General features: G+C 40.1%; 1 protein-coding gene and 1 non-coding gene across 2 annotated transcripts in view; one reads left to right on the top strand and one right to left on the bottom strand.

Annotated features, from left to right (window-relative positions):
* Positions 1–18,811, bottom strand: part of SMIM35 (small integral membrane protein 35) — a 45,529-nt gene that overhangs the window by 15,712 nt on the left and 11,006 nt on the right. The gene's annotated exons all lie outside the window — the stretch shown is intronic.
* Positions 2,435–2,559, top strand: LOC122703746. Its single transcript, XR_006343593.1, has one exon. It is a non-coding gene; the product is annotated as a small nucleolar RNA SNORA40 (small nucleolar RNA).

Below are 18,811 nucleotides of genomic sequence, written 5' to 3' on the forward strand. Positions count from 1 at the left end.
TCTCTTAACCTCCACTGTTACTGTTGAGATGCAAATCTAATTAGAAGTCAGTAGCCATGTAGTCAAAGGCTAAAATAAGAGTCAGTACAATTGTGATCCTTTATGAGTTCTGGTCCCACAAAGGACCATCAGGCTCTAGGAGAAAAGACACATTCAAGACAACCCTTCCCTCCCCTTTCCCTTCCTGCTTTAGCAGCATCCCTGAGCCATGCTGATTGGCCCAAGTTCGATAGCCCACTAGTGAGTCATAGTTGTGACACTTTCTATTCCGCTTCCTCCCTCTAGACACTTGGAGCGGTGGGCATCCAGTCTAGCCATCATGCTTTTCTCATTCATGCCCAGGTACTCTCATTATGACAGTTTCCCGCCCTTTCATGCCAGAGCTGGTAAGTTTCAGCATTTGGATTGGGACTAAGAAGGAGGAAAAAATGCCCCAAGGGTCTTCAGCCTTGGTCTTTGGTTCAGTCAAGTTTGCAAGACATGTCTGTGTGAATTTGAGGCACAAGATCTCTGTTATAATGTTACTTCATTTTTAACATTGGACTGTCTCTTGTTTCTGTATGTCTGTATCTAGATGGATGGATAGATAGATAATCTCCCCCAGAGATTTTCTGTAGGATTTCAGCATTCCTGGAGACAACCAAAATATCATCTGAATTCCATCAGTACCCCTTTTTTAAAAAAACCTGTACATACTGATTTTACAAAGAACACTCAGCTTGTCCTTATATAAAATACTAACTGAGGAAACTCAGGTTTGTAGTTTGTAAAGAAGAAATTGGCATAAAGTTTACTTAGTATAATGAAGAAGAAAAGACGATATGATGAAAAAGGAAAAAAAGACTGGGAACAAAGTAGGGCAAAAAGGTAAAACTAGGCGGTGGGGAAAGAGAAGGAAGAGGAGGGAACTGAGAAGAAAAACTAATTAGTGAACATGTAGTTTGGGGTGAAAATAGTAATTTCCCTTTTTGAAAATAGAATCAAAATGCAGAAGAATATAGCCAATCAATATGTCAAATAGAATATAAATGGCATAGCAACCACATAACTAAATGGCATAGCAACCAAAGTGCAGCATGAGCATATAAATAAAACCATATGCAAAAGAGAGGCAAAGATCTCTGCCTAGAACAAAGTAGTACTCAGAGAATACAAGAAAATTCTTCAAATTCACTTCACTCCCTAGAACCACTTGCTTAAAACATGCATTAAAATAAAGGAAGTTTACAGGAAGAGAAAGATTAAGGACACAAATTGAAGAGCACATAATACCATTATGGAGATAATAGATTCAATAGAAATAGAAAGTAATAGAATAGAGATTAAAAACTAAATTAGTAACAGAGGAAAAGCTTGAGAAAAGCACAGAGAATGGGAAGGAAAATACAAAATATTAAAGAAATTAGAGAAAAAGCTAATACCTGTGGAAGACCAAGCTAATTCAACTGAAAAAATGTTGATAATCCTGAGGTAGAAAATCCAACAAATTAAATAGAAAATATTTTCAAAGATATAATGCAAGAGAATTTCCCTGAATAGGGCAGGGTGGGAGAGAGAATGGCATCTGCAGTTTAAGTATAATACACACTGGGTTCTATTAATAGGAAAAATTAATTCAGAATACTCAAGACTACTGTACATTAGAATTAAAGTTTTGCTTGAGTTGTTATTGTTTCTCAACTTCAAGCCCACCCTCTATATCCAGGTTTCTGAAGCTGCAGCTAGGACTCTGTAAACCATATTTCCCCTTTGCCAGCTGGGGGAGGTTCTGCCAATAGCAGATGGTAGCAGGAAACTGAAAGACTCAAGGACAAGAAGGGACTTGCTCTGTTCTGTCTGCTTCCCATTGTCTTCCTACAGGTGTCCTAGTCCTGTCAGTAACACCCTTTGCTTCTTTTTCACCCCGGAAGTTTTTTCTACAAGTAGCTGGGTACAGTTTTCAGTTTTTCCAAGTTCATAAAACCAGTCTCATTATTTCCTACTCTCCACTGCAGAAGTATGAGTGCTCAATTGCTCAGTCATGTCCAACTCTTTGTGACCCCATGGACTGTAGCCTGCCAGATTCTTCTGTCCATGGAATTTTCCAAGCAGGAATACTGAAGCAGGTTGCCATTTCCTACTCAAAGGGATCTTCCCAACCCAGGGATCAAACCCACATCTCTTGTGTCTCCTTCATTGGCAGGTGGATTCTTTACCACTGTACCACCTGGGAAGAAATATGAGCACCAGATGGCCAAAGTCCCCTTCCCCAGAGGCCTGAGGTTCTCCTCCAAGCTCCATATCTTAATACTTCCAGATTCTTTCTTTTGCTTTCCCAGTCCTAGCGGTAGTAGCTCTTCTTGCAATTGCTACTTCCATGATACCCATCTGCCTTTTCAGTTATCTAGTTAGTAATTCTCTATAATAAATTGTCTCTGTTAAAATATCTAGTAATAGCACTTGTGTTTGTTTTTGTTAAGCTGTGAGCAAAGACTTATAGACAGGTACAAAATAAACCCTCTTTTGCAACCCAGAACTCATTGTTTAGTATGAGTTTTGATACAGGTAAGAAGGAACATGATAGCTAAAACAGATTCAAATGATAGGGGTGTATTGATGAACCTAAAGATTGCTTCCAGGACTATAGTTGTTGTTATTCAGTCGCTAAGTGGTGTGTGTCTCTTTTTGACCCCATGGACTGCAGCACGCCAGGCTTCCCTGTCCTTCACCATCTCCCAGAGTTTGCTCCAACTCATTTCCATTGAGTCAGTGATGCCATCCAATCATTTTGTCCTCTGTCATCCCCTTCTCTTCTTGCCTTCAATCTTTCCCAGTATCGAGCTCTTTTCCAGTGAATCAGCTCTTTGCATTATGTGGTCAAAGTATCAGTGCTTCAGCTTCAGCATCAGTCCTTCCAATGAATATTCAGTACTGATTTCCTTTAGGATTGACTGGTTTGATCTTGCAGTCCAAGGGACTCTCAAGAGTCTTCTCCAGCACCCCGGTTTGAAAGCATCACTGGGAGGAGAAGGCTGCACCACTCAGCCTTCTTTATGGCCCAACTCTCACAACCATACATGACTACTGGAAAAACCATGCAGTTTAGTGCTCAGTTGTGTTTGACTCTTTGTGACCCCATGATCTGTCCATGGAATTCTCTAGGCAAGAATCCTGGAGTGGGTTGCCATTCCCTTCTCCAGGGTATCTTCCCAACCTAGGGATCAAATCCTGGTCTCCTGCATTGCAGGCAGATTCTTTACCATCTACACTAATAGGGAAGCCATAGGAAGCACTATGAAAAACCATAGCTTTGACTATATGGACCTTTGTTGGCAAAGTGATGTCTCTGCTTTTTAATACGCTCTCTAGATTTGTCATAGCTTTTCTTCCAAAAGCAAGCATCTTTTAATTTGGGGGCTGCAATCATCATCTGCAGTGATTTTGGAGGTGAAGACAGTAAAATTTCCCACTGTTTCCACTCTTTCCCCATCTATTTGCCGTGAAGTGATGGGACCGGATGCCATGATCTTCATTTTTTGAAAGTTTGTTGAGTTTTAAGACAGCTTTTTCACTCTCTTCTTTTATCCTCAACATGACGCTCTTTAGTTTCTCTTCACTCTCGGCCATTAGAGTGGTATCATCTGCATATCTGAGGTTGTTGATAATTCTCCCAGCAATCTTGATTCCAGCTTGTGATTCATCCAGCCCAGCATTTTGTATGATGTACTCTGCGTATAAGTAAGCAGGGTAACAATATATAGCCTTGATGTACTCCTTTCCCAATTTTGAAACAGTCCATTGTTCCATTTCTGGTTCTAACTGTTGCTTCTTGACCTGCATACAGGTTTCTCAGAAGACAGGTAAGGTGGTCTGGTATTCATTTCTTTAAGAATTTTCCACAGTTTGTGTGATCCACACAGTTAAAGTCTTTAGCATCAAGACAAACACAAATGGTGTGCCTCTTGCCAGGATGCCATATGAAGAACACAGCGTCACTTCCATGACGAGATTGCCAAAGATACAAGATCCGAGTCCAAGCATGAAGAGACATTATGCAAACCCAAACTGAGTCCATTTTAGGAAAGAGCTGACCTGCAGTCTTCCAGTGTAAAGGTCAAAAAAAAAAAAAAAAAAATCGAAAGAAGATTGAGGAAATGTTCTATACAGAAGCAGGCTAGAAAGACCAGAGAAATAAACGCAACCTGTGATTCTGAACTGGATTCTTTTGCTATAAAAGCCATTATTGGGGCAATTAACAAAACTTGAATAATAAAATGATTAGATAGAAGTAATATATTTGACTTAATTTTCTGATTTTGATCATCACATCGTGGCTATGCAGGGAATGTCTTTGTAGGGAACAGACTCTAGAGTATTCAGGTGTAATGGGGTATTAGGTCAAAAACTTACAATTAAATCATTCAGGGAGAGAAAGTTTTGGTTTACTTTTTTAAAATATAGTTCCAACTTTTCTGCAAATTTTTAATCATTTCAAAATAAAATTTGATAATTTTTATATGCAATTGGTCTCTATTTACTGATTTACAAATCTCTAAGACATTTTATAAATGAGAAAGCAAAGTTTAAGTGGATATAGTATAATGTCTTTTGGTATACTTTTCAAATATATATATTTGTATTTCATTATATGTATATATATAATTTTTTTGAAAAATGCAGAGGAAAGATTTTGTGATGATCTGGGAGGGGGTGGTAGTGGGAAGGAGCTTTTATTTTTCATTTTATATCTTCCTGCATGATTTAGATTTTTATTACAGGTACCAGGTACATTACCAGATACCAGAACTGACTCATTGAAAAAGTCCCTGATGCTAGGAAAGATTGAAAGCATGAGGAGAAAGGGGAGACAGAGCATGAGATGGTTGGATGCCATCACCAGCTCAATGGACATGAGTTTGAGCAAACTCCAGGAGATAGTGAAGGACAGGGAAGCCTGATGTGCTGCAGCCCATGGGGTCACAAAGAGTCAGACACAGCTAAGCAACTGAACAACAACAACCAGGTACATGTATTAGTCTACTTTTTTTTTTTAAAAAAAAACAACAACAGGAGTTTGCTGGAAGGTGAGATTATGTTCCATTTTTGTTTTTCTTTATATTCTTACAAAATCAAAACTTAATAAATATTATATAAACATTTGGATGTACACACATTATAAATTCTTTTTTGTTTATAATTAGGGTAAAAGGTTAACAAGGATTGGATAGCATCATCAATTAAGCCATTTTGAATAATTTTGGTGGAAGAAAGTCTTTATCTGGAGTTTTATTTAATTAAGCTTTTTAACTTAAAGATCTGTATGAAGAATTGTCCTTGGCTACTGAATAGCAAGGATTGTATCTATTTTTTATTGAAGTATAGTTGATTTACAATGTTGTGTTAGTTTTTGGTGTATAGTAAAGTGATTCAGTTATACAAATATACATATTCTTTTATATTTTTTCCATTGTGGTTTATTATAGAATATTGAATATAGTTTTCTGTGCTATAAGTAGGACCTTGCTTTAACTATTTTTTATATAGTAGTTCCTACCTGCTAACCCCAAACTCCTAATTTGTCTCTCCACCAACCTCTTTCTCCTCTGGTAAACATGAGTTTGTTTTCTATATCTGCGAGTCTATCTCTGTTTCACAAATAAGTTCATTTTTGTTTTATTTTAGAGTTCATGCATGTAATGTCATACAGTATTTGTCTTTCTAGTTCTGACTTACTTCAATCAGTATGATGATTGCTAAGTCCATCCATGTTGCTAAAAATGGCATAATTTCATTCCTTTTTGTGACTGAATGGTATTCCCTTGTATATATCCCACCATATCTTCTTTATCTGCTCACCTGTCAATGGACATTTAGGTTATTTCCATATCTTAGCTATCCAGTTAGCAAGGATTCTAGAACACATAGACTTCAAGGCAGTTATCTCAGAACTATAAGAAAAGCATTTTCTCATTTATTAATTTAGATCCATACCTCCAATCACTTCACTCACCAAAACCTCACTCTGTGGGATATGTTTTAAAATCTACTCTCTTGCTTGACAAGCATACTCCAGTGATTTGGGTGGTAATAAGTTTAAATAGGATTTAGACTTTATAAACTCCTGTGTGTTTTCGTCCATATCCCTCCATGTGCTGCCTTGTTAACACAGTCAAGGGGCTTTTCCCATTATTGTTATTGTCACTGCTGTTTTGATTTCCTGATAATGTCCATGTAAAATCAAGAAACTCTGGAGCAAGACTCACATTTACTCAAACGTGGAATGGTTAAAACAGACTTTAGTTTTTGGTGATCTCTTGATAAGAGATGAAGTAAGAAGCCTGCCTCTCTCAAGGCACTTAAAGATGAAAGTTTTCAAAAGGCACCTCAGAGGAAAGTTTACATGAAGTTTCAGAAGACTGTCAGCTAGAAATCACTTGCAGAATTCTAGAATCACTTTGTAATATCGAGCAGAGATTGAGAAAGACAAATGCCGTATAAAAGCACTTATATGTAGACTCTAAAACATGCACAAATGAACCTATCTACAAAACAGAACCAGACTCACAGATGTAGAGAACAGACTTGTGGTTGACAAGGGGGTCGGGGGAGGGACGGCCTGGGAGTTTGGGGTTAACAGATGCAAACTATTACATTTAGGATGGGTAGACAACAAGATCCTACTGCATAACAGGGAATTATATTCAATATCCTGCAATAAACCATAAGGAAAAAGAATATGAAAAAGAACGTATATATATATATATATATATATATATATATATATATATATATAGCCATTCCCTTCTCCAGGGGATCTCCCCAACCCAGGAATCAAATCCGGGTCTCCTCTATTGCAGACAGATGCTTTACCATCTGAGCCACCAGTATATCTATATATATACTGGAATGGGGTAGCCCACTCCACTAGTCTTACTTAGAGAATCCTATGGACAGAGAAGCCTGGCAGGCTACATACTGTCCATGGGGTTGCAAAGAGTCAGACACGACTGAGCAAGTAGCACCTTCCCTGGGTTGGGGAGATCCCCTGGAGAAGAGAATGACTACCCATTCCAGTATTCTTGCTTGGAGAATTCCATGAAGAGAGAAACCTGGCAGGATACTGTCCATGGGGTCACAGAGAGTCAGATACAACTGAGCAACTAACACTTTCACTACTTTTTTCAGTATATATGAATATATATATCCATTCTTTTTCATACTCTTTTCCCTTATTGTTTATCAGAGAATATTGGATATAGTTCTGTGTGCTATACCGTAGAAACTTGTTGTTTAATCTGTTCTAAATGTAATAGTTAACATCTGTTAACACCAAACTCCCAGGCCGTCCCTCCCCCGCCCGACCTTGGCAACCACAAGTCTGTTCTCTACACCTGTGAGTCCGTACTTCAATTTAAAAAACAGAGATCAAGAGTTTGGGCGCTGGTGCCAAAAACACATGAGTTTGAGCCTCAGCTTAACATTTACTTACAATGTGTCCTTGAGCAAGGAACTTAATCTTTCCAAAACTCAGTTTATTTATCTAGAAAATGGAAATAGAATTATCTACTCTATGAAATTATTATAGAACTTTTTGGAAATAATATAATCTACCACAAAGAAAACACTTAATCAGTACTAACAGTAGTAAGTATTGTTGTTGCTGTTGATTACTTTTAAAAAATAACTGCTTTCTCAGTCTATATTCTCAATATCATGAGCTCGTATATGGTTAAAACAGACTCTGACCACAGTGTCAAGAGTAAAAGGCCATTTTTCACATGTGCCATGATACTCATCACAAAAATCTTAAGAAGAAAGAGGGGCCAGCCACATTATCACAACACTAGCCCAAGGATAGAGATGTTAGTGAAACTTCCTTTGGAATAAGTGTCCACCAGTCTGCTCGTTCCTAAGATCAGGTTTTATAAATATAAATATAAGTGGTGAGTTTTCTTTTTAAATTTACAACTTTTCCTCTGTTTCCATATCAGCTCTATGTAGAACCCCCAGGGACCACCCTCACAACTCTGGCATTCAACTCTCTAAAGAACATTGTTCCCACACTCAACAAGTGTTTGTGGAGTCCCTACTCTGTGTCAGGTCCTATGCTAAACACTGGGTCAAGGCAGATAGAAACCCTGCCTTCATAAGCTAATATGCTATGGGGAAATTGAAGGTCTGACTCTTTGCAACCCCATGGACTGTAGCTACAAGGCTCCTCTGTCCACAGAATTCTCCAGGCAAGAATACTGGAGTGGGTAGCCATTCCCTTCTCCAGGGGACCTACCCAACCCAGGGATTGAACCAGTTCTTCTGCATTGCAGACAGATTCTTTACCATCTAAGCCACCAAGGAATCCCGAGGGGTTTTCTAAACAGATAATCATCCTATTAATCAGTTGATCAAAAACACATATTCTGGGGACTTCCCTGGCAGTCCAGTGATTAAGAGCCCACACTTGCACTGCAGGGGGTCTAAGAACTAGATCTCACATGCCACAAATAAGATCCATTGCAGTCAAACAAGTAAATAAACATTAAAAAAAAAAAAACATTCTGTGAAGAAGTAGAAGGTGTCGGGGTGTCATTAGAACAGGAATATCTGAACTATTCTGGGAGATTAGGAAAAGTTTCCTAGAGGAGGTGACATTTAGGTAAGATCTGAATCAGGAAAGAACAGCACGTAAGGCAGAGAACATGTGCAATGGGCCTGAAATAGGAAAGAGTATATTAAATGCACAATAAAAATTCACAAGACTAGTGTGAGACTAGAGAATATGCTGGTGAAAGGCAGAGGGGTGAGGTGGAACAGGAAGTGGGGCTCAGATTGAATGAGACATGAGAAGAAGTGAAAGAGAAAAATGGGGTCTTGGAGACCATGTTAAGGACTTTTGTACTTTATTGTAAGAACAATGGAAAATCACTCAAGCAGTTAAGTGGTATTATATTATGACAAAATGAGCTCTTTCTAAAAACCACTCGCCCTGACTGCCATGTGCAGAATAAATTAGAGGAGAGCAAAAACAGAAGCCAAGTTGACCAGTTGGGTGGCAAGAGAACTTAGGTAATTATTATCTCAGCCTAGCAACACATAGAATAAGTAATCTAAACATCCAGACATCTGAACAGGTAGCTTTGGTGGAAATAGTATTAGGCTCACAATCAGTTAGTTAAGAAACTAGGTTGGATCAAAGCATGATTTTATTGCCTTAGTCCAAGAGCTACAGGGCAACCTCTTTAGGTTTGCTCAAGAATAACAGAGCCAGAGAGGTAAAATTCTAGCACAAGATCTACTGACCCACACCCATTGAAACTAGTGAAAAATATCTTGAATAAACAATCATTTAAAACTCTCTAAGGTCTTCCCTGATTGTCCAGTGGTTAAGAATCCGCCTGCCAATGTAGGGGACACAGGTTTGATCCCTGGTCCAGGAAGATCCCACATGCCGAGGGACAACTAAGCCCGTGACCACAGCTACTGAAGCCCAAGCTCTAAAGCCTGTGATCTGCAAAAAGGAAACCCACCACAATGAGAAGTGTGTGCACTTCTTGCAGAGAAAGCCAATGCACAGCAACGAAGACCCATCACAGCCAAAAATAAAAAGAAGAATAATTTTTAAAAAGAACTCTGTAAGCAGTTCTAAGGGTTCAATGACTGTTTAACATGTGAAGAAACATCCATTCAAGGAAATCTATGAAAATTTGGTAAGAAAAGCAAGAAGTTGTGGTATCTGAACCAAGGCCTTGGCCTCTCTCCTTTCACTCAGTTCAGCAAGACAGAAACTCCACTCCAGGCTGCTGCTTTCATGAACACAGGACTTCCTCTCCCCATGATAACCAATTACAGGACTTTCTTCCTAGGAGGAACAGGAGTTTGGCATTTCTCGTCCCTTCCCCAGCTACTATTGCTAAGGCTAAGTTGCAGGCAAGTCCAGTTGAGAAGAGGTGGGTCTCCCTCTTCCACCGACTCCCGTCTCATGAGATGGAGGCTCTAGCTTGGGTATGGCATGCTGAGACAATTGGAGCCTTAACTGCCCTTGATTTAATTCATGAAATAGTGGCTTCACATAAGGAGAGGCAAGCCAAGAGGATCTCAGACTGCTTGCCCCCATCTACTGATTATTCAGTTCCTAGAGTATTATTACTCAGAGAGAAATTTGCCGTTGTTTCCATCCCCAGCTGCACAGCTCCAGAGATTTTTCTGAGGGGAAAGCAAATCATAAAACAGATAGCTCATCAGGTCTTCCCAAAAGAACTGATTCTCTTTGCAAAAGAGCATGGAAAAGTTCAAACCTAATGTTTGCTCTCAAGACAGTGGAGGTTATAGAGGAAAGAAAATAGAGAGATTTAATGGATTTAATGAGGATATAACCCAGAATACAGGCTGGATAGTTTGTAGGAGAGAATCAGGAAATAAAACAGCTAAGAGGAACCCACTGAGGTCAGAACAAATCTCAAACACATACTTCAAAAACTATTCCTTCAAAAGAGTCACAGTTTGATTGGATTCATTTATATAGCAGTTTGCGCTGCAGAGCACTATTGAAAACATTAGAGCTATTAACCAGCAGTTTGTGGAATTTAACAGCTGGGTATAGTCAAGATAAGCAAGAAAGTTCTACAAATACCATCATCCATGGAATTGTGGGCACACTCAAAGCTACATCTCCCCAAGGAACAGCATCAAAGGCCGAATACTGATATAGAAAAATAGACTTCACTAAAATCATCACTTCACTAAAACCAGGTAATTAAAAATCCACCTTCCAATGCAGGGGATATGGGTTCAATCCCTGGTCAGAGAACTAAGATCCCACATGCTGTAGGGCAACTAAGCCCACATGCCACAACTACAGAGCCCACTTGCTCTGGGGCCCATGCTCCGCAACAGGAAAGGCCCAAGTACCACAATAAATGATCCTGCATGTGCCGAAACTAAGATTGATGCAGCCAAAAATAAATAAATAAATAAATTTTTTAAAAGAAGGAATGTTCAGATAACTAAAGAAAAGCATGTTAAAGAAGTAAAGAAAGATATGATAACAATGTCTCGGCAAATGAAGGATATCAATAAACCAATGAAAATTGTTTTTTAAAAAAAACAAATTGAAATTCTGGAGTTGAAAAATACAGTAAGTGAAATAAAAAATTCTTTAGAAGGGTTCAACATATTTTAACTGGTAAAAAAATTAAAGGACTTGAATCACTAGAGCAATAGAGATTGTTATTGTTCAGCTGCCAACCCCATGGACTGCAGCATGCCAGGCTTCCCTGTCCTTCCCTATTTCCTGGAGTTTGCTCAAATTCATGTCCATTGAGTCAGTGATGCCATCCAACCATTTCATCCTCTGTCATCCCCTTTTCCTCCTGTCCTCAACCTTTCCCAGCATCAGGGTCTTTCCCAGTGAGTAGGCTCTTCACATCGGGTGCCCAAAGTATTGGAACTTCAACTTCAGCATCAGTCCTTCCAGTGAATATTCAGGATTGATCCTTTAGAACTGACTGGTTTGATCTCCTTGCTGTCCAAGGGACTTTCAAGAGTCTTCTCCAGCACCACAGTTTGAGAGCATCAATTCTTCCATGCTCAGCCTTCTTTATGATCCAACTCTCACATCTGCACATGACTACTGGAAAAACCAAAGCTTTGACTAGATGAACCTTTGTAGGCAACGTGATATCTCTGCTTTTCAATACGTTGTCTAGGTTGGTCATAGCTTTTCTTCCAAGGAGAAACTGTCCTTTAATTTCATGGCTGCAGTCACCATCTGCAGTGATTTTGGAGACCAAGAAAATAGTCTCTCACTGTTTCCATTTTTCCCCATCTGTTTGCCATGAAGTGATGGGACTAGATACCATGACCTTAGTTTTTTGAATGTTGAGTTTTAAGAAAGCTTTTTCACTCTCCTCTTTCACTTTCATCAAGAAACTCTTTAGTTCCTCTTTATTTTCTGCCATTAGAGTGGTGTGACCTGCATAGCTGAGGTTATCAATATTTCTCCTGGAAATCTTGATTCCAGCTTGCACTTCATCCAGCCGGCATTTGGTATACTGTACTCTGCATTTAAGTTAAATGATCAAGGTGACAATATACGTCTCAATAGATGCAGAAAAAGCATCTGACAAAATCTAACACCCTTTCATGATAAAAACACTCAACAAACTAGGAAGAAACTTCCCCAAACTTGATAAAAAGGCCTTTATGAGAAACCCACAGTTAATACTAGATGTAATGGTAAAAACACTGGATGATTTCCTCCTGAGATTAAGAATAAAACAAAGATGCCCATTCTTGCCACTTCTATTCAACTTTGTACTGGAGGTTCTAGCCAGGGCAATTAAGGTAGTAAAAATAAATTAGTGGCATTCACATTGGAAGGGAAGAAATGAAGCTCTTTCTAGCCACAGATTATATCTTATACATAAAAAAACTAAGAAATCCACTAAAAAGCCCACTAGAACTAATAAGCAAGTTCAACAAGATTGCAGGATAGAAGATCAATATACAAGACTGCTGTCATCTCATACACTTGCAATGAAAAATTCAAAAATGAAATTAAGAAAATACTAATTCACAATAACATCAAAAAATAAAATGCTTAGAAATAAATGTAATGAAATAAGTGTAAAACTTATACTCTGAATATTACAAGTCATTGTTGGGAAAAAGATAAAAGATCTAAATAAAAGGGAAACCATCTCTTGTTCATGAATCAGAACACTTAACATTAAGTTGGCAGTATCCCTCAAAGTGACCTACAGACTCAGTGCATCCAAACAGAATCCCAAAGACCTCCTTAAAGAAATCCACAAGTTGACTCTAAAATTTACACAGAATTGCAAGGGACTTGGAATGGTTGAAGCAGACCTGAAAAATAAGAGAAAAGTAGAGGGACTCAACCCTCCCAATTTCAAAACTTACTACAAACCAATGGTAATCAAGACAGTGTAGTCCTACACAGGGATAAACACATAGATCTGTGGAATAGAATTGAGAATCCAGGAATAAACTCATGCATATATAATCAATTGATTCTTTTTTTTTTTTTACAAAAATGCCAAAGCTATTCAATGGAGAAAGAATGGTCTTTTCAACAATGATTCCGAGACAACTGGATGGCCACATGAGAAAGAATGAAGCTTAACTCACACCATATACCAAAATTAACTCAAATGGGTCAAAGACCTAAATGTAACAACTAAAACTATAAAACTCTTAGAACAAAATATAGAGGAAAATTTTTATTACCTTGAATTTGGCAAATAATTCTTAGATAAGACACCCAAAGCATAAGCAGTGAAAGAAAAATAGATAAATTGAACTTCATTAAAATTCAAAACTTTGGTACTTCAAAAGACAGCATGAATAAAGTGAAAAATGCCCCACATAGAATGGGAAAAAATATTTGCAAACTATGTATCTGATAATAACTCTTATGACTTCATAATAAAAAAAAACAACTTTAAAAGGAGCAAAGGATCTGAATAGATGTTTCTATGAGCTTACCAGATGGTATTAGTGGTAAAGAATCTGCCTGCCAATGCAAGAGATGCACAAGACACAGTTTCGATCCCTAGGTAGGGAAGATTCCCTAGAGGAGGAAAATGGCAACCCACTCTAGTATTCTTGCCTGAAAATTTCCATGGACAGAGGAGCCTTGCACGCTACTGTCCATGGGGTCATAAATAGTCGGACACAACTGAGCAAATGACCACGTGTACATGCATAAGGAAGATATAGTCGTGGCCAATGAGCACACGAAAAGACACTGTCAACATTATTAATCATTAGGGAAATGCAAACAAAAACCACAATGAAATACCATGTCACATCCACTAGGATGGCTAGATTCCGAAAGTCAGACAGTAAGTGTTGATGAGACTGTAGAGAAATCAGAACCCTCATAGAGAGCTGTTGGGAATGTAAGATGGTGCAGCCGATTTGGAAAATATCTGGCCATTTCTCAAACATTGTGTCATCACATGTTCCAGCAATTCCACTCCTGGATATACACCACAAAGAAATGAAAACTGCACCCACACAAAAACTCAGATATGAACGTTTTTAGGAGCATCATTCATCCTAACTGAAAAGTAGGAAAACCCCAATATCAGTCAATAGACAAATGGATAAATGAAATGTTGTATATCCATACAAGAAAATGTTATTTGGTCAAAAAAAAAGAATGAAGTACTAATACATGCTACAGCTTGGATGAACCTTGAAAACCTTATGCTAAATGAAAGAAGCCAGTCACATATTATATGATTCCATTCATTTGAAAGTCTTAAGTAGGAAAATCTATAGAAACAGAAAGTAGATTGTTGCCTGCTTTAGGGTGGGAGGTGGAAGGGAAGGGGGTTTATAGCTAAAGCATTTTGGGGGGAGAGGTTCTAAAATCAACTTTATGTTCCAAATTGTGTGATAGTGAGGCAGTTCAGTTCAGTTCAGTTCAGTCACTCAGTCATGTCTGACTCTTTGCAACCCCATGGACTGCAGCATACCAGGCCTACCAGTCCATCACCAACTCCTGGAGCTTACTCAAACTCATGTCCATTGAGTCAGTGATGCCATCCAACCATCTCATTCTCTGTCATCCCCTTCTCCTGCCTTCAATGTTTCTCAGCAACAGGGTCTTTTCCGATGAGTCAGTTCTTCACAACAGGTGGCCAAAGTATTGGAGTTTCAGCTTCAGCATCAGTCCTTCCAATGAATATTCAGGACTGATTTCCTTTAGGATGGACTGGTTGGATCTCCTTGCAGTCCAAGGGCCTCTCAAGAGTCTTCTCCAACACCACAGTTTAAAAGCATCAATTCTTCAGTGCTCAGCTTCCTTTATAGTCCAACTATCACATCCATACATGACCACTGGAAAAACCAGAGCATTTTGGGGGCAGTGAAAATATGCTGTATGACCCTATAATATTGAACCCATGCCATTGATATATCTGTCAAAACCACAAAATGTAAAACACCCAAAGTGAGCCCTAATGTAGACTGCAGACCTTGGATGATGCTGATGTGTGGACATAAGTTCATCAGTTACAGGAAGCGTCCCCTTCTGGTGGGTGATGTTGACAGTGAGGGAGGCTATGCATTATGGAGTCAGGGGGAACATAGGAAATTTCTGTACGTTCCCTTCAATTTTGCTGTAAACCTAAACTTCTCTAAAAGTAAATTCTCAATTTAAAATAAACTAGACTGGTTTGCTTACTGCCCTCCCCTCACAAATTTTAACCTCATTTCCCCCTGTCTTTCAATCCAATTTCATGAATGACCAGATAGAGAATTTCAGGTAGATCTTCCTAACTCTTCTTGGCCACAAGACTGCTGGCTTTAGTGGTATGGCATCATGGAATGAGACTTGGAGTCGAGCCATCTAGAGGGTGAATTTTTTTTACTTTGGACAAGATCAAGTTTCAATCCTCATCTTTGTCAACATGGAGATAAAAATTTTACCTTTGCATGGTTACTGTGAAGAAAAAGTGAGATGTGTGTGCAAAGAGGGGAATAGTACAGTTTCTGACACAGTATACACTCAATGTTACTTTCATTCTCTGAAGATGGATATTTCTAGGACAGCATTAGAGTGTTGGCAGCTTTGCATCTGTTTAACAACTGCCCCCTATCCCCAGGACAGAAATCAGCTGACACCAAGCCACATGATCCACACAGATCATCACCTACTGAAGTTGCTCAAAAGTCTACTTTTGAACCCTAACACAAGAATGAAGGTGGGCAGAAACAGTCTCCTGAGAGATCAACATCTCCGTCAATACCAAATGGAGCTGAGTGCTGGGCCCCTTTCTCTTTAAGTGATGTGACATGACCAGATATTACTTTTAGATTAGATGGCTGTGTGGTATCTGTTGAGGCACACAGGAAGATAAGCATCACCTTCTGCACCGACGGTAGAGCGTATGAAGAACCAGGAGGTGACCTCGAGAAATTCTAAGTGCTGGTTCCCGCCCATGCAGAAGAGCAGTCTAAAGTCAGGTGGTTCTCTGCCTACGCAGCCCTGAGCCTCAACATGCTCCTGTGTATCTTGGACCTCAGCTGGAGATGGAGCCAAGCTTCCCCCATGATTTAGACAAGTCGAGGCAGGTGCAGAGCAGGTGTTCCCAAATGCTTAAGGATCCACCAAGGATCTTTCAAAGAGTGGAGCTACTCCAGATCTGTCCAGTCCACCTCTGCAAAGACAAAGCCTAGGAATCTGTCATTTTCAGTAAGTTCCCCCAGGGGATTCTCTTGAAGCCAGGCTGCCACCATTTGGGTCTGAAGATCAGGGGACTGGATCTGTCAATGTCTATCATAGGAGACTCAGTATAGGGAGTTTCCCAAAGAAAATAGTTCTGGTTATCTCACATTGAAGAGGAAGCAGGTGAGAGTCATATTGAATATACTTAAGGTTAAACACAAAGGGTTTGGAAATGTATTGTTTTGAGTAAGAGTTTAAGATAAATAAACACTTCAGATTTCTTGGTAGATGCCAGTCCCAAGAACACTTAGTTTTAGTACTTCCTGAGCAAGATAAAGTCAATGAGGGACTTCCCTGGTGGTCCAGTGGCAAAGAGTCCATGCTCCTAATGCGGGAGGCCCAGGTTCGACCCCGCTTATTGAACTAGATCCCACATACCATAACTAAGAGGTCCCATACCACAACTAAAGATCCTGCCTGCCTCAATAAGACCAGGCCACAGCTTAACTAATTAATAATTTTTTCAAAGATACAGTCAATAAGAAAAGTAGAAGTCAGCCTCGTTTCTAACAACTGAGCCTTGGGAGTAAATGGACTGCTGAGGTTCAGCCCCCACTCCTAACATGGTGATCAGAGAAAAATGATCCAACAGGTGTCTGACAACAGAGAGAAAAAGACATAATGCATCACTTTGGTAACCAACAATACATTTATTAACTCCAAAAAGCGTTATTTCACTGAACTTCCCATGCGACATTGCAAGCGTGAGCTGTAGCAGCAACAGGAAATGGCCCTTCCATGCCGAGCACAGGCCCTGGATATCAGACAGCTGCGGGCAGGAGGGCCCTTCACCCGTCTCAGCAGAGCAGCCATGGCCATGACTCTGGCAGCAACAGGGGCAATGGCATGATGAGCCAGCGGAGGGGAATAGCTCTGCCAAGAGGTGGCCAAGGGTGCCGGGGTCCAAACAGTGAATCTGCAATGCCGTCAATCTTGTATTTATTTTTCATTAGAGTATAATTGCTTTATAATGTTGAGTTAGTTTCTGATGTGCAACAAAGTGAGCAAGCTATAAGTATGCATGTATCCCCTCCCGCCAACCTCCCTCCCACCGCCCACATCCCACCCCTCTGGGTCATCACAGAACACTGAGCTGAGCCCTCTGGGCTCTGCAGCAGCTTCCCACTAGCTGTCTGTTTCTCACAGGGGAGTGTATATATGTCAGTGCAACTCCCCCAATCTGTCTCACCCTCCCTTTCCCCCAACTTCATGTCTACAAGTCCATTCTCTACGTCTGGAAGCTATAATTCTCACATGTGTTTTCCCTTTTTTCTTATTTTTAATTTACATGTTATAACATTCATATATACTAGAGTGGGCTTCCCTGGTGGCTCAGTTGGCAAACAATCTACCTGCAATGCAGGAGACCCGGTTTCGATCCCTGGGTCCAGAATATCCCCTAGAGAAGAAAACTGCAGCCCACTCCAGTATTTTTCCCTGGGAAATCCCTTGGGCAGAGGAGCCTGGCAGGCTGCAGTTCATGGGGACACAAGACACAACTTAGTGACTAAACCACCACCATATACCAGAGTATGAGTACAAATACAATTTGCAAAGACATAAATACCCTCGTAAACACTGACAATTGTTTATGGCTAGGAGGCAGGAGTTATGACCAACCTAGACAGCATATTAAAAAGCAGAGACGTTACTTTGCCAACAAAGGTCTGTCTAGTCAAGGCTATGGTTTTTCCAGTAGTCATGTTTGGATGTGAGAGTTGGATCATAAAGAAAGCTGAGCGCCGAAGAACTGATGCTTTTGAACTGTGGTGTCAGAGAAGACCCTTGAGAGTCCCTTGGACTGCAAGGAGATCCAACCAGTCCATCCTAAAGGAGATCAGTCCGGGTGTTCATTGGAAGGACTGATGATGAAGCTGAAACTCTGATACTTTGGCCACCTGATGCGAAGAACTGACTCATTGGAAAAGACCGTAATGCTGGGAAAGATTGAAGGTGGGAGGAAAGGGGGATGACAGAGGATGAGATGGTTGGATGGCATTACTGACTCAATGAACATGAATTTGAGTAAACTCTGGGAGTTGGTGATGGACAGGGAGGCCTGGCCTGCTGCAGTCTATGGGGTCACAAAGAGTCAGACACGACTGAGCGACTGAACTGAAATGAACTGAGGAGGCAGGATCCAAAAGTTTGGCTACTTTATACTCTACTTTACTCACTAAGTGTTAATTGCTGTCAACACTTCCTCTATGTAAACTGTACCTCCTCCACTAGGTGCGGAGGGAGGAGGTTTGGGGAGTTTTGGGTGTGGGAACCGGTACCACTGAGTTCAAACCAGTTTATGCTGTAGAGGCATCTCTGGGGCCTGGAGGGTTCCCAGGGGCCCAGGCTCCTTGGGAGGAGCAGGAATGGGAAAGGCTTTGTAAAACTGAGAGTCCTGGAAAGACCGCAGGGTTTGCCTTCAGAGAGACCCTCCAGGGAGCAGCCTCAAACCCTAGTACACATCAGTTGTGCCATCTTGGGTGACCACGCTCAACTTTAAGCTTGTCTTCTATGAAATGAAGAACTCATGAGTGGTATGCACCTCACACCATCTATGCAAGGCTCACATGAGGCTTT

The sequence above is a fragment of the Cervus elaphus genome, chromosome 1 (genome assembly GCF_910594005.1).
Source record: "Cervus elaphus chromosome 1, mCerEla1.1, whole genome shotgun sequence".
Classification (NCBI taxonomy): Eukaryota; Metazoa; Chordata; class Mammalia; order Artiodactyla; family Cervidae; genus Cervus; species Cervus elaphus.